Source organism: Mus caroli, unplaced genomic scaffold (assembly GCF_978045245.1).
Source record: "Mus caroli unplaced genomic scaffold, Mus_caroli_1 scaffold_6, whole genome shotgun sequence".
Classification (NCBI taxonomy): domain Eukaryota; kingdom Metazoa; phylum Chordata; class Mammalia; order Rodentia; family Muridae; genus Mus; species Mus caroli.
The window spans coordinates 85,047,917-85,065,243 of record NW_028227261.1 but is presented as its reverse complement, the minus strand read 5'-3'; positions in this window follow the sequence as shown (position 1 = coordinate 85,065,243).

The following is a 17,327-nucleotide window of genomic DNA, read 5'->3' as shown; positions in this document are numbered from 1 at the left end:
CAGTATGTATTAATGTACTGTGATAAGAGTGATCATGACTCCTGCTAAAGCAACAGACTTGAACATAGTTACATCTTCATATACTTTAAAAAAATAGATGAACGAATGTAGAAGTGGAGTGCTGCACTGATGTCCTAGTATTGTATTGTCTATTATATGCATCTGTGTCAAAACCAAAGCAAAACAAATATTCAAACAGTTGTATAGTATATGAAAATGCTGGCATCAGTGCTCATAGATATAGTAATATAGCATTCTACCCAGGTGTCTTGGTAAATCAGTTCATATGGATATATTATTAATGCAGTGCACATGTAAGCACTTGTACACATTGCTTTACTGACACACTACAGACAAATATACTTTTGCAATACTGTACATGGATGTATTCAATAGCAGCACAGATATATTATTGAGTCATGTAGTAATATATACATGAAGAAAGATGAACTGTACAGATGAAGACATGAATGTAGTACAGCAAAGCAGTACATAAAGATGTACCAATTACTGAAGTACACCTGTAGGTTGCACTATAGCAGTGCATATGAATTTATATGGTTCATATACATGCAATAATTTTAGAAGAATTCATCGATACACTAGTATAGCAGTGTACACAATTTACTATAGTATAGAAGTGCACTTGAATATAGTCATACAGCAATATTCATGGTTGTAATAGTTAAGATGGTTGCATGAATTTAATAGTGGAATAATGACTAGGGACACACTCATAGAGCTTCACACATGCATGCACTATTAAACTCTATAAACAGATGTTCTATTATAGAGGCACATAGAAATTTCCTGTCATAGCAGGACATAATGGATGTACTAGTAAACCAACACTAATGGAAGTACTAGATAGGAGCACACAACTACAGCACCGAACATGATGCAATAGTATTGAGCATACAGGTATCTCTTTCTAATGAACTTCATATCATTGTCTTAGCCAAAAAGGAAATCCTATTAATGCAGTGTAAATCGGTGAACATTAAATAAGACAACACAACATACTGGTTCAGGAGGGCACATGCCTATACAACAACTCATGCACAGATTATTTCGTAGTAAATCAGTTCCTCTCGATGTTAGAGTACAGTACTGAATATGAATGTACACGTACAGCAGCAAACATGGTTGTACCATTTTGGCACCAGACATAGACCTACACAAACAACAGTGAAAATACGTTCAATTGTAAAGAAGTGCACATAAACTTATCATCAATTATTATCATCTGTCTCTATTTATCACCGCCTACATCAGCTATGTCTCCCACATTTCTTATATTCCTTCATGTCTCTTCTCTCCATATAGTTCTTTCTACCTCCCTCTCTCTGTTCTTTGTGTCCTTTCTCTCCTCTCTTTTTCTCTCATCCCTCTGTGTCTTCTCTCTCAATTCTCTTTCTTCTCTCAATTCTCTCTCCTCTATTTTGTCACTATAACCTCACTCTCCCCCTTTCTGTCCTCTATCTGTCCTATCCCTCTCCTCTTAGTCTTTCAATCTGCTCCTGAAAATCATGTTTCTACTTCTTCTCTATCCCCTTCTCCTATATCTCCCTCCCGTCACTTCTATCTCTTCCCTCTATCTCATTTCTCTCTCTTCTCTCCTCTCATTCTTTCTCCCCACTTCTCTCTCCCCACTTTCTCCTTACCCACTGTCTCTCTGTCTCCTCTTTCCTCCTTTTCACTCACTTCTCTTTCTCCTCTATTATCCCTCCCCCTCTTGCTGTCTTTCTCCCTTCTCTTTATTTCTTGTACTCTTTCTCCTTTCACTCTGCTCCATCCCCCTAGTTAGCACTCTTCTGTATTAATTATATACCCCATATCTCTTCCATCTCTCTCCTGCCTCCTCATCTCTCCTCTATTTCCTTTCTGTCTCCTCTCTCCTGATCTTTTTCATCTCTCTCAATATTCACCTCTCACATCTTTCTTTTATCTCTCTGCTCTCTCCTTTTTCTGCCTTTCTATCTCTCCACTTCTCATCGCTGTCTTGATTTCTTGCTAGAAATGCCCCATTTACTCTTTCTTCTTTATCCCACTCTACACTTCCATGTCTCACATCCCTCTCTTCTCATCACCTCTGTTTCTTATTTATGCTATTTTCTCAATTCTTTCTCTCCATTCTTTTTCTGCTAATCTCTATCACTATACTATATCCACCCTCTCCTCTCTCTCCTTTCTCTGTCTCCTCTTTCTATCACCCCATTTCTGTCTCTCATTGTTCGGGATGTCCCCTGTCTTTGCTTTCTTTCCTCTCTTCTCCTCTCTCATTCACCTCATTCTCCATCTTTGCTCCTTTCTACCTTTGACTCTTCCATTTCTCTCATCCTTATCCTCTCCTGTATATATCTCTCCTCTTTATTATATATATTATCTTTCCCCCTCGTCTTTCCTCCCATCCCCCTCCTATCTTCCTCCCCTCTTACTCTCACTTTTTTGCCCTCTTATACATTTCTTTCCTCTCCTCTCTCACTCTCATATCACTCTCTTCCTCCGTTTTATCTGTTTTCCCAATTATCCCCCTCTCTTCTCTCTGTCTGTCTCTGTCTCTCTCTCTTGCTCTAATCTCTCTCTCTATTTTCTCATTTCCTGGTCTCTCTTCAATCCAATTTCTCTTTGTATCTCTCACACTGATACCTCTCTCATTACCCCCAATACATTTCTCTATATCCTACTATCTCTTCCAATTGCGCTCATTCCTCCTTGTCCTCTTGCTCCTCCCCCTTTCTCTTTCTCCATCTCTTTCTCTGTTACCATTTGTCTTTTTTCTCTCTCTTCCTTTCTCACTCCTGAACTTCCCATCTTTTTCACTCTGTTACTCATTGTCTCTCCCAGTTTCCTCATCCTTTCACCCTTATTTCTCTTTCTCACTCTTTTTCTCCCTGCCATTCTTCTTCTCTCATAGATATTTTTCTCTCAACTTATGCTCTTTCTTCCCAATATATCTACTCCTTTGTCTCTGTCTTAGTTTCCTTTCCCCCCTCTCCTCTATCTCTCACTATTACTATGTCTCATCTGTCTCTCTCCCTCAATCGCTCCTCCACTGTCATTCTCATTCTCTCTCTCTTACTCCGTTTCTCTCACATGTCCACTGCCTCTTTCTCTCCCATCTTCCATTTTCCTCCTCTCATGCATTTTTTATCACACATTCTCTCTGTCTCATCTCTCTCCTATCCTTCTCTCTTCCTTCCTCTCTGTTTACTATTTCTTTTTTCGATATGCCTAATGTATCCAAAGTTTCCCTCAAACTTAAACTTGCTATGCTGTTGAAGATGACATGCATTCCTTACCTTTATACCTTCACCTCTTGAGTGCTGGGATTATAGGCACACCACCATACTAGTTTATGTACTTGCATTTGTGGTCAGAACCCTGTGCTTCTTGCATGCCAGTTTAACAGTCTACCAAATGTGTTATATCTTTCGCCTCTTTCTTTTCTATAGTCAGTATGTCACTCTATAAGCCTGGTTGTCCTCAGGCTTGTTGAACACCTCATCCTTTTGCTTCCAACCTGCTGGGTTTATAGGCACACACCACCTTTGGCAGCTGGTGGTATACATTCTTCAAAAAGCCTTCAAGTTGACCCCTGTCTTCTGAGTATAATCTGGAGTCGTGTTCTTGAAATCAGAGTAGCTGTGAATAGCTGCAATGATTTTGCATTTTGCATTTTGGGCTGCCTAACCTGCCCTCCTGGGAGGGAGTAGTGCTGCTTACACAGCAGCAAATAATGTTTCTAAGAAGTCTCCACTCTTGGGGAGCAGGGCAGGGGAGGGGATGGGAGGCTTTGGGGATAGCATTTGAAATGTAATTGAAGAAAATATCTAATAAAAATGCCTTTAAAAAGTCTCCACTCTCTTTTAGGATATGTACACATATAACAATTATTTGGAAGGCAACTCTTTTTAGTTCATGCAGCTGTATATCAGTTGCCCATGTGCCTGTTAATAGCTCATCTATCATCATCCTAGACACATCTTCAATTAAGTTAGTTGTTATACCAAGCTACATTTGGGTACAATCATCTCTGTGGCCTTATCTTAGTGCCAGAACATGTATCAGATGGTTCTAAGCATCTATTTTCAAAGACTGTTGTCCCTGACATGGATGACAACATATAAAATGTAAGTTAAGCTATCTGAGTATGGGAGTCTGAGGGAGCAGTATCAACATGGTTGGTGTGTCATACATAATGTGGAATGGCATGCATTCTCGCTGTGTTAGCAGTTGCATCATCCCTACTGTGAGTAATGCAATGTATCCTTATGATGCTCTACTTGAAAATGTAGTGTCTGTTGTGGGGTGTCCAGGGTCCCATCCTCATCTCTCTGGTATTCAACTGCCTACTTTCTTGAAAACAAGATTCACTACATAAGTGTGGGGATACACTCAAAATAGAGGTGAATCCATGGTTCAGTGTGAGATAAGACTTTAATAAAGGTCTACTACAGAAAAACAGAGTAATAAGAGTATTTCACATCTGAACTGCATGAATAAGAAAAGATTTTCATACACAGTGAAGGAGTCTCACTGTTGCCTGCTGTTAGGTTGTAGAGATGAGGGCAGATGATATTCATCTGAATGTGTGGATGGCAGATGATATTCATCTGAATGTGTGGGCGTGGTAAAAACAAGTGATTTAACTACACATCCCTCCTGCTGTAAAAGCTGCATGTTCCAAGGCTATATGTGGGATTAGGCAACCATTAGTCACTTGGTTTCTTCTGGCTGAGGGTCTCAAAAATATTGGAGACTAGAGGGATTGTTCACATGTGACATAGCATTTGATATCTAGCTCACTTGGACCAATAAGGTGGTGTTTACAGAATAGTTAATTCATCAAGTACTTCAGGACCAGTATTGACATTCAATGGATTTGCTGAGCTGTGTGATGGGTCAAAATCTTAATAAGTTAGGAGAGATCGACCTAAATAATTTAAACCAGTACATGAATTGGGTTTGCTATGAGGCAATGGTCTCAATATGGTAGTTCAATATGTAAATTGCTAAAAACACTCACAGGGGGATTAAAAAGCAAAACAAATGATGGGGTCTATGTGGATTACTGAAATGAAAATGTGGCAAGATTTGTATGGTGCTAAAGTCCATATGGGAAAAATTGATAGCCAAATTCATCATTATGAGCTTTTGGAAAGCTTTAAAATCGAACAACAGCTCACCAAAGGAGTGAAAAGGGCATCAATAGATGGATGTAGAGTGAGATCAGTACAGTTAAGGAGAAAACCTCATAGCCACAAGAGACAATTTCTTGAACAGAACAGCAACAGGTCAGACACTAAGATCAATAATTAATAAATGGGCCCTTATGAAATTGAAAAGCTTCTGTAAGTTAAAGGAAACCATCAATAGGACAAAACATCAAGATATAGAATGGGAAGTGGTCTTCATCAACCCTATATTTGACAGAGGGCTAATGTGCAAAACATATAAGAAACTCAAGGAACAACAACAAACAAAAATAACCCAAAATGGGTTATACATCTAAATAGAGAATTCTTTTTATAGTAATTTTTTTATTATTGGATATTTTATTTATTTACATTTCAAGTGTTACCTTTTTTGCCAGATTTCTCCCCTCAGAAACCCTCTATTCCGTTCTCCCTCCTCCTGCTTCTATGAGGGTTTGCTCTCATCCACCTACCAACTTCTGCCTCGTGATCAGTCCAATGGTTGGCTGTGAGCGTCCACCTCTGTATATGTCATGCTCTGGCAGAGCCTCTTACGAGACAGCTATATCTTAAGAGAGGACTCTCGAGTGGCTGAGAAACATGTAAAAGAATGTTCAACCTCCTTAATCATCAGGAAAATGTAAATGAATACCACTCTGGGATTTCATCTTACACCTGTCAGAATGGTGAAGATTAAAACCTCAAGTGACAGCATATGCTGGTGAGGACATAGAACATAGGAGACATACATCCATTGCTGGTGGGAGTGCAAACTTGTACAAACATTTTTCAAATCAACTTGACAGGTTCTCAGAAAATTGGGAATAGTTCTACCTGAAGACCTAGCTATACCACTTTTGAACCTGTACTCAAAAGATGCTCTACCATACCAGAAGGACACTTGCTCAACTATTTTCTTTTTTTTTTTAATTTTTAATATTTTTATTACATATTTTCCTCAATTACATTTCCAATGCTATCCCAAAAGTCCCCCATAGCGCCCCCCACTTCCCTACCCACCCATTCCCATTCTTTTGGCCCTGGCATTCCCCTATATTGGGGCATATAAAGTTTGCAAGTCCAATGGGCCTCTCTTTCCATTGATGGCCGACTAGGCCATCTTTCCATACATATGCCGCTAGAGACAAGAGCTCCGGGGTTCTGGTTAGTACATCATGTTGTTCCAACATAGGGTTGCAGATCCCTTTAGCTCCTTGGTTACTTTCTCTAGCTTCTCCATTGGGAGCCCTGTGATACATCCAATAGCTGACTGTGAACATCCACTCCTGTGTTTGCTAGGCCCTGGCATCATCTCACAAGAGACAGCTATATTTGGGTCCTTTCAGCAAAATATTGCTAGTGTATGCAATGGTGTCAGCGTTTAGAAGCTGATTATGGGATGGATCCCTGGATACAGCAGTCTCTAAATGGTCCATCCTTTCATCACAGCTATGAACTTTGTCTCTGTAACTCCTTCCCTGGGTATTTTCATAGCAGCTTTATTCATAATAGCTAGAAACTGGAAACAACCTAGATGCCCCTCACCTGAAGAATACATAAATAAAATGTGGTACATGTACACAATACTACTCAGTTTTTAAAATCAAGAACATCATAAAACTTATAGGCAAATGGATGGAACTAGAAAAGATAATCCTGAGTTAGATAACCCAGATCCAGAAACTCACATATGGCATATACTCACTTTTAAGTGGACATCAGTCATAAACTACACAGAACCAAAGAGACTAAGGATCAAGGAGGACCTAAGGGAGGATGCTTGAATCTCACTGAGACAAAGGAAATAATGTAGACATCAGGGGTGGATAGAGGGAGGGATCTGAGTGAGACCAGGGGTCAGAAAGGAAACAGAAGGGGTCAAGAGTGAGGAAGACTTACGGAGAGCGAACTGGAATTGGTTTGTGGAGGGGGCATCTCTGGGAAAAACTGGAAATCTAGGAAGAGAAACTCCCAGGAAACTGTGAGAGTGGTCATAGCTAAGACTTCTAACAATAGAGGATATAGAACCTGAAATGGCTACCTCCTGTAACCAGGTAAGACCTCTAATGGAAGGATGGGGATACCAACCTAACCTTAAAACCTTTGGACCACAATTTTTCTTGACTACAAGACATTCAGGGATAAAGATGAAACAAAAATTAAGGGAATGCCTCACAAATGATGAGCCCAACTTGAGACACACGCCATGAGAGAGAGCCCACCCTTGACACTACTAATGATATTATCTTGTACTTGCTGACAGGAACCTAGCACAGCTGTCCTCTGAGAAGCTTTACCCAGCAGCAGATGGAAACAGATGCTATAGAGCCATGAGGGGTTGAGGTGTGTGCAAATTCTGAAAATCTCATACTGAGACTGGCAGGAATAGGAATGCTCCCCTTGCCCTGCCCTGGGCCTGCATACCCTGCCCCATGAAGTGCTGTGCTCTACCTTTGCCACTCAGAGGAGGTCACATAGCCTGGCAGCCTGAGTGGATTTTCTCTCCTTATAAGATTATGTCTGGCAATATCTGAAATTCTTCCCTATGCATATGAGGCATCCTCATTGGCCTGGCCACCAGATTTGCACTCTCTCTGAAGACCCCCTACTCACTCCCCAAAGGTTCAATTTTTTGTTCTCCCAATGAAATGAACTACCTCACTGAAGCTTTTCTCCAGAGTCTGTTCTCACCATGCTCACTCACTGTCTGGGGGGCTCCATTTTCCACCTAATTCTTCCTGTCAGGATCCACTGGTTGTAATTTCAGGGAGTCATACCATTCCAGGTGATAAAGCAGTCTGGAAACAATACCATGCAGAGACCCACAGTCAAACATTAGGCAGAACTCAGGGAATCTTGTGGGAGATGGGGAGGGAGGATTGAAGGAGCCAGATAAGTCAAGAACACCACAAACAAACCTACAAAATCAACTAACCTGGGCCCAGAGGTGCTTACGGAGACTTAACCACTAACCAAAGAGTAAGCACATAATGAACTTAGGCCCCCTACACATATATAACATATATTCACGTGGGACCCCTAACAACCAGAGCAGGAGCTATATCTGACTCTTCTGCTTGGCTTTGGATCCCTATTCCTTAACTGCTTTGTTTAGGCTCAATAGGAGAGGATGTACTTGGCCTCACAGAAACTTGATATGCCAGAGTGGGGCGATACCCAGGGGACCCCACCCCCCCATACACACACACCCATTTGGAGGAGAAGGAAATGGTAGATGGATGAAGGATTGTGGAAGAGCTGACCTGGAAGGGGACAGTGAGGTGGGGTATAAAGTGAATAAGGTGGAAAAAGAGTGCAGGGTAAGACAGGGTCTCACTGTGTAGTCCTGGCTGGCCCTGGCTGTGCAGATGTTATAGAGATCTCTCTGTCTCAGCTTCCAGAGTTCTGGAAGTAATGGTGTGTGGCACCATGCCTAACCCACACTTGGTTTTCCTGTTTTCTTTCTTGGTAAAATGTTTATCTCTATTTCTCTCTCAGAAAAATGTCTGTCTTCTATTTCTACTTCTTCTAATCATGTGTCCCTGGTACTGTTTTTTACCCTGGGTCACAAAATCCCAGTAGGTGCCCCTTGCACTTTGATCTGTGTCAGTCATAACACCTCACACTTAAATAAAGAAGTGATAGCATTTTTAAATTAAATATGGGACAAAATTGCAAATTTTCTCTCTTAGCATTCTAAATGTACTTACTGTTTTTCTTTCATGAAAAGGAACTTTATATGTGTAACTTACATGAATGAATCATTTAATTTCACAATTTGAAGTGCACTGTTGAATGAGCATTGCCAACACAAGTGTAAAGCAATGAACACTGCAATCAAGACACAAAACAAGCAGGGTGCTGGCACATGTCTTTATTCCCCAGTTCTCAAGAAGCAAGCCTGGTCTACATACTGGGTTTCAGGCCAGCCAGGGCTATACAGTGAGACCTTGTCTCCAAAGGAATAAGAAAAAATCCATCACAAAACCAAAACCTTTCCATCATTCACAAATTTCACTCAGTCTCCCATGTATCCAGTCTCCTTGCCTCTACCAGCTGACATTTATCTCATTTCTGGTTCCCCAATATCCCTTGTCTCTGAACTCCTTTGTTTCCACCCTGCCTCTCCTGTTCTCATTGTCCTGAAGTTCATGACTTCAAACAACATCAGTGACTTTCACACTAAGCCTACAAACTCCCCAGTCACATGTTTGTCCAAGCTTATTTTCTGTAGTTACACAAGGTGGCGTATGAAAACACAGCAGTATCCCAAGAGCCCTCAAAACACCATCAGCTGTTTATGTTTATAGGTACAGATTATAACTTTGTTAGGTATCATGCACATACTTGAGCCCAATTGTACTTGGATCTTTTGTATGGAATGGTCATTCACCCTCCCTGGAGATGCAGTTGTGTGTCTTATGGATGCTTCCTCAATCTGTGATTAATTCAGATGTAAGAACTGATATGTGTGTCATTCCATTACAAATAGAGGCACTAAGAAAGTAACTGTGTGAGTAGATTCAGTGACAGCAAGAAACTTTTCTTCAGGGCGTTCTTTGCACTGCTACCATTCCAGGGTAGTTTGAATTGGTGTTGGAATCCCAGAGCTAAAGGAACACAGAAAAAAACTTTAATTGCAATGTATTGTATGAAAAACAAGTCTATTTAAAAAATAAAAGCCTGTTGGGAACAAAATAAAAGGGGGGTCCAGGGGAGGGAGTAGGGGATTTGGGGGAAGGGAAAAGAGGCCCATTCACCGTCAGAGTTTCCCTATTCTCTGGTCAGTTAGGCATGGGAGGGCTGCTACCTACCCTATCCACTCATCCATGGGTGGACATCCCTCTATCCCACTCTTCAGGGGGTGGCCAAGGGGCAGCCCTGCCTGGGGACCTCCCCGGAGCTACTTTGCTAAAGCCACCAGGGTTGTAGGAGAGAGGGATGAGGGGAAGAGGTTCCCAACACTGACCAGAATGTGCAGCGGGCCTTGAGGAAGCAGCAACACTCTATGGTTTAAGAGCTTTATTATAACTTCCATCTTGGCTCCGGGACTCCGCCGAACTTAGTCTGTACAGGTGAGACTGAGGACCACAGAGGCAGACAGCTTCTGGGACAGGCGGGAGCCACAGAGCCGCTGAGGCAGCACCCTTTTGGGGCCACAGACATCCGGCACCCTCCCAGCCGGAGGACAGTGATCTGCCCTGCAGGGAGCGCCATCTTGGCTCCGGGACTCCGCCGACTTAGTCTGTACAGGTGAGAGTGAGGACCACAGAGGCAGACAGCTTCTGGGACAGGTGGGAGCCACAGAGCCGCTGAGGCAGCACCCTTTTGGGGCCGCAGACATCCGGCACCCTCTCAGCTGGAAGACAGTGGTCTGCCCTGCACAGGAGCCCTCTGCCTCAGGAGCAGGGAGCACATCTTGGATCCAGGACTCCACTGAACTTAGGAAGTTAGTCTGCACAGCTGAGAGTGTGCACCACAGAAGCCTACAGCTTCTGTGACCTGCCAAAGCAACACAGCATCTGGGAAAGGTCCTGTTTTCCGCCTTCTTCTTCGGCCAGGAGGAGGTCCAAATGCCAGATATCTGTACACCTTCCCTTTAAGAGGAAAGATTGTCAGCAGGGAGTGCTCTAACCACTGAAACTCAGAGGAGAGAGCCTGTCTCCCAGGTCTGCTGACAGACGATACTCAGAATCACCAGAAGAACAACCTCTGAACAGAGACAACTATAACAACTCCAGAGATTACCAGATGGCGAGAGGTAAACGTAAAAATCCTACTAACAGAAACCAAGACCACTCACCATCATCAGGACCCAGCACTCCCACTTCTCCCAGTCCAGGGCACCCCAACACACCTGAAAAGCTAGACCTGGATTTAAAAGCATATCTCATGATGATGGTAGAGGACATCAAGAAGGACTTTAAAGAACTACAGGAGAACATGGCTAAAGAGTTACAAGTCCTTAAAGAAAAACAGGAAAACACAACCAAACTGGTAGAAGTCCTTAAAGAGAAACAGGAAAACACATCCAATCAGATGATGGAAATGAACAAAACCATACTAGACCTAAAAAGGGAAGTAGACACAATAAAGAAAACCCAAAATGAGGCAACACTGGAGATAGAAACCCTAGGAAAGAAATCTGGAACCATAGATGCAAGCATCAGCAACAGAATACAAGAGATGGAAGAGAGAATCTCACGTGCAGAAGATTCCATAGAGAACATCGGCACAACAATCAAGGAAAATGTAAAATGCAAAAAGATCCTAACTCAAAACATCCAGGAAATCCAGGACACAATGAGAAGACCAAACCTACGGATAATAGGAGTGGATGAGAATGAAGATTTTCAACTCAAAGGACCAGCAAACATCTTCAACAAAATTATAGAAGAAAACTTCCCAAATCTAAAGAAAGAAATGCCCATGAACATACAAGAAGCCTACAGAACTCCAAATAGGCTGGACCAGAAAAGTAATACCTCCCGACACATAATAATCAGAACAACAAATGCACTAAATAAAGATAGAATACTAAAAGCAGTAAGAGAAAAAGGCCAAGTAACATATAAAGGCAAGCCTATCAGAATTACACCAGATTTTTCACCAGAGACTATGAAAGCCAGAAGATCCTGGACAGATGTTATACAGACACTAAAAGATCACAAATTCCAGCCCAGGCTACTATACCCAGCCAAACTCTCAATTAACATAGATGGAGAAACCAAAGTATTCCACGACAAAACCAAATTCACACATTATCTCTCCACGAATCCAGCCCTTCAAAGGATAATAACAGAAAAAAACCAATACAAGGACAGGAACCACGCCCTAGAAACTACAAGAAGGTAATCCCTCAACAAACCTAAAAGAAGACAGCCACAAGAACAGAATGCCAACTTTAACAACAAAAATAACAGGAAACAACAATTACTTTTCCTTAATATCTCTTAATATCAATGGACTCAACTCCCCGATAAAAAGACATAGACTAACAAACTGGCTACACAAACAAGACCCAACATTTTGCTGCTTGCAGGAAACTCATCTCAGAGAAATAGATAGACACTACCTCAGAATGAAAGGCTGGAAAACAATTTTCCAAGCAAATGGTATGAAGAAACAAGCTGGAGTAGCCATTCTAATATCTGATAAGATTGACTTCCAACCCAAAGTCATCAAAAAAGACAGGGAGGGGCACTTCATACTCATCAAAGGTAAAATCCTCCAAGAGGAACTATCAATCCTGAATATCTATGCTCCAAATACAAAGGCAGCCTCATTCATTAAAGAAACTTTAGTAAATCTCAAAGCACACATTGCACCTCATACAATAATAGTGGGAGACTTCAACACACCACTTTCACCAATGGACAGATCATGGAAACAGAAACTAAACAGGGACACAGTGAAACTAACAGAAGTTATGGATCAAATCGATCTGGCAGATATCTACAGAACATTTTACCCTAAAACAAAAGGATACACCTTCTTCTCAGCACCTCATGGTACCTTCTCCAAAATTGACCACATAATTGGGCAAAAAACAGGACTCAACAGATACAAAAATATTGAAATTGTCCCATGCATCCTATCAGATCACCATGGACTAAGGCTGATCTTCAATAACAAAATAAATAATAGAAAGCCAACATTCACGTGGAAACTGAACAACACTCTTCTCAATGATACCTTGGTCAAGGAAGGAATAAAGAAAGAAATCAAGGATTTTTTTTTATATATTTTTATTACATATTTTCCTCAATTACATTTCCAATACTATCCCAAAAGTCCCCCATAGCGCCCCCCACTTCCCTACCCACCCATTCCCATTCTTTTGGCCCTGGCATTCCCCTATATTGGGGCATATAAAGTTTGCAAGTCCAATGGGCCTCTCTTTCCATTGATGGCCGACTAGGCCATCTTTCGATACATATGCAGCTAGAGACAAGAGCTCCAGGGTTCTGGTTAGTACATCATGTTGTTCCAACAATAGGGTTGCAGATCCCTTTAGCTCCTTGGGTACTTTCTCTAGCTTCTCCATTGGGAGCCCTGTGATACATCCAATAGCTGACTGTGAACATCCACTCCTGTGTTTGCTAGGCCCCGGCATCGTCTCACAAGAGACAGCTATATTTGGGTCCTTTCAGCAAAATCTTGCTAGTGTATGCAATGGTGTCAGCGTTTAGAAGCTGATTATGGGACGGATCCCTGGATACAGCAGACTCTAAATGGTCCATCCTTTCATCACAGCTACGAACTTTGTCTCTGTAACTCCTTCCCACATGGTCATCTCCTTAGATGCGGAAAAAGCATTTGACAAGATCCAACACCCATTCATGATAAAAGTCTTGGAAAGATCAGGAATTCAAGGCCCATACCTAAACATGATAAAAGCAATCTACAGCAAACCAGTAGCCAACATCAAAGTAAATGGTGAGAAGCTTGAAGCAATCCCTCTAAAATCAGGGACTAGACAAGGCTGTCCACTTTCTCCATACCTATTCAACATTGTACTTGAAGTCCTAGCCAGAGCAATTCGACAACAAAAGGAGATCAAAGGGATACAAATTGGAAAAGATGAAGTCAAAATATCACTTTTTGCAGATGATATGATAGTATATATAAGTGACCCTAAAAATTCCACCAGAGAACTCCTAAGCCTGATAAACAGCTTCGGTGAAGTAGCTGGATATAAAATTAACTCAAACAAATCAATGGCCTTTCTCTACACAAAGAATAAACAGGCTGAGAAAGAAATTAGGGAAACAACACCCTTCTCAATAGTCACAAATAATATAAAATATCTTGGCGTGACTCTAACTAAGGAAGTGAAAGATCTGTATAATAAAAACTTCAAGTCTCTGAAGAAAGAAATTATAGAAGATCTCAGAAGATGGAAAGATCTCCCATGCTCATGGATTGGCAGGATCAACATTGTAAAAATGGCTATCTTGCCAAAAGCAATCTACAGATTCAATGCAATCCCCATCAAAATTCCAAATCAATTCTTCAACGAATTAGAAAGTGCAATCTGCAAATTCATCTGGAATAACAAAAAAACTAGGATATAAAAACTCTTCTCAAGGATAAAAGAACCTCTGGTGGAATCACCATGCCGGACCTAAAGCTCTACTACAGAGCAATTGTGATAAAAACTGCATGGTACTGGTATAGTGACAGACAAATAGACCAATGGAATAGAATTGAAGACCCAGAAATGAACCCACACACCTATGGTCACTTGATCTTCAACAAGGGAGCTAAAAACATCCAGTGGAAGAAAGACAGCATTTTCAACAAATGGTGCTGGCACAACTGGTTGTTAACATGTAGAAGAATGCGAATCGATCCATTCCTATCTCCTTGTACTAAGGTCAAGTCTAAGTGGATCAAGGAACTTCACATAAAACCAGAGACACTGAAACTTATAGAGGAGAAAGTGGGGAAAAGCCTTGAAGATATGGGCACAGGGGAAAAATTCCTGAATAGAACAGTAATGACTTGTGCTGTAAGATCGAGAATTGACAAGTGGGACCTCATGAAACTACAAAGCTTCTGCAAGGCTAAAGACACCATCAATAAGACAAAAAATCCACCAACAGATTGGGAAAGGATCTTCACCTATCCTAAATCAGATAAGGGACTAATATCCAATATATATAAAGAACTCAAGAAGGTGGACTCCAGAAAGTCAAATAACCCCATTAAAAAATGGGGCTCAGAACTGAACAAAGAATTCTCACCTGAGGAATACCGAATGGCAGAGAAACACCTGAAAAAATGTTCAACATCCTTAATCATCAGGGAAATGCAAATCAAAACAACCCTGAGATTCCACCTCACACCAGTCAGAATGGCTAAGATCAAAAATTCAGGTGACAGCAGATGCTGGCGAGGATGTGGAGAAAGATGAACACTCCTCCATTGTTGGTGGGATTGCAAGCTTGTACAACCAGTCTGGAAATCAGTCTGGCGGATCCTCAGAAAATTGGACATAGTACTACTAGAGGATCCAGCAATACCTCTCCTGGGCATATATCCAGAAGATGTCCCAACCGGTAAAAAGGACACATGCTCCACTATGTTCATAGCAGCCCTATTTATAATAGCCAGAAGCTGGAAAGAACCCAGATGTCCCTCAACAGAGGAATGGATACAGAAATTATGGTACATTTACACAATGGAGTACTACTCAGCTATTAAAAAGAATTAATTTATGAAATTCCTAGCCAAATGGATGGACCTGGAGGGCATCATCTTGAGTGAAGTAACACAATCACAAAAGAACTCACACAATATGTATTCATTGATAAGTGGATATTAGCCCTAAACTTAGGAAACCCAAGATATAAGATACAATTTGCTAAACGCATGAAACTCAAGAAGAATGAAGACCAAAGTGTGGACACTGTGCACCTTCTTAGAATTGGGAACAAAACACCCAGGGAAGGAGTTACAGAGACAAAGTTCATAGCTGTGATGAAAGGATGGACCATTTAGAGACTGCCGTATCCAGGGATCCGTCCCATAATCAGCTTCTAAACGCTGACACCATTGCATACACTAGCAAGATTTTGCTGAAAGGACCCTGATATAGCTGTCTCTTGTGAGACAATGCCGGGGCCTAGCAAACACAGGAGTGGATGCTCACAGTCAGCTATTGGATGTATCACAGGGCTCCCAATGGAGAAGCTAGAGAAAGTACCCAAGGAGCTAAAGGGATCTGCAACCCTATTGTTGGAACAACATGATGTACTAACCAGAACCCCGGAGCTCTTGTCTCTAGCTGCATATGTATCGAAAGATGGCCTAGTCGGCCATCAATGGAAAGAGAGGCCCATTGGACTTGCAAACTTTATATGCCCCAATATAGGGGAATGCCAGGGCCAAAAGAATGGGAATGGGTGGGTAGGGAAGTGGGGGGCGCTATGGGGGACTTTTGGGATAGCATTGGAAATGTAATTGAGGAAAATATGTAATAAAAATATTAAAAATAAAAAAAAAGAAAACCCTCACCTCCTGACACATGCAGCATCTGGGAGGAGCAATTAAGTGAAATCCTATACCCATGCTTCCAAGTGTCCCTGGCATTTGGTTAGAATTCCTCACTGATGTATACCTCCTCAATGATTTGTTAATCTCCCCAGCATCACAACACACAACACACAACACCACCACTACCATCTGCAAACCAGGCAGCTGTGTGGAATGTATTAGCAGACCAAGAGAGTCTAAATTATGCAATACATGTTTACAATGTAAGAGGGAGAAACTGCCTTTCCCAAGTTGCACTAGGGAGATAGAAGTATGCTGGACCTAACAAGATAGGTCCCAAACATTCCTCAATAGACTTTCAAAATTATCTGCTCACCTTTTGGAAGTTTTGCTTAAAAGCTGTAATGTCTACTGACAAAAAAGCTCAGAGTAACGTTTTCATTTCTTGAGTTGGTTGTGATGATTTTCAAAATGTTCTAGGGCCCTTTGCAGCCTCTGTACTGTGAACCATTACTCTTGAGTTCATGTATGGCAGTAAATTTTTCAATGCTTTGTGTTAGGATCAGATTTTTCTTTTTCTTTTTTGTATTAGATATTTTCTTCATTTACATTTCAAATGCTATTCCGAAAGTCCCCTATACCCTCTCCCTGCCCTGCTTCCCAACCCACCCACTCCTGCTTCCTGGCCCTGCAGACGTTTCATTCTTAATCCAGTAATAGTTGTATAGCTACTTGTTAAAAACATGTGACATGAGGCTGGGGAGAGATTTCTCAGTGAATTAAGTGCTTTTCATGCTAGAATGAGGTTATGAGTGCAAATCCTCAACACCACGCAGAAAGCTGGGAATGGTTCTAACCTATAACTCGATATAACTACAGTGAAGGGTGGCTGAGGGTGAGACAGGACGATTCATGGAATGTGCTGGCTAGCTGCCAGTCTGACTGAAAAAGAACATGAATTCCAGATTTAATAAGGGACACTGTCTCATGGGAGTGAGGTGGAATGAGATCGAGGACACCCTTCCCCAGGTGCACATACCTGTGTACTAAGTACTGAGTCACATATATTTAACACACACACACACACACACACACACACACACACACCTCACAGCACTCACATTAAGG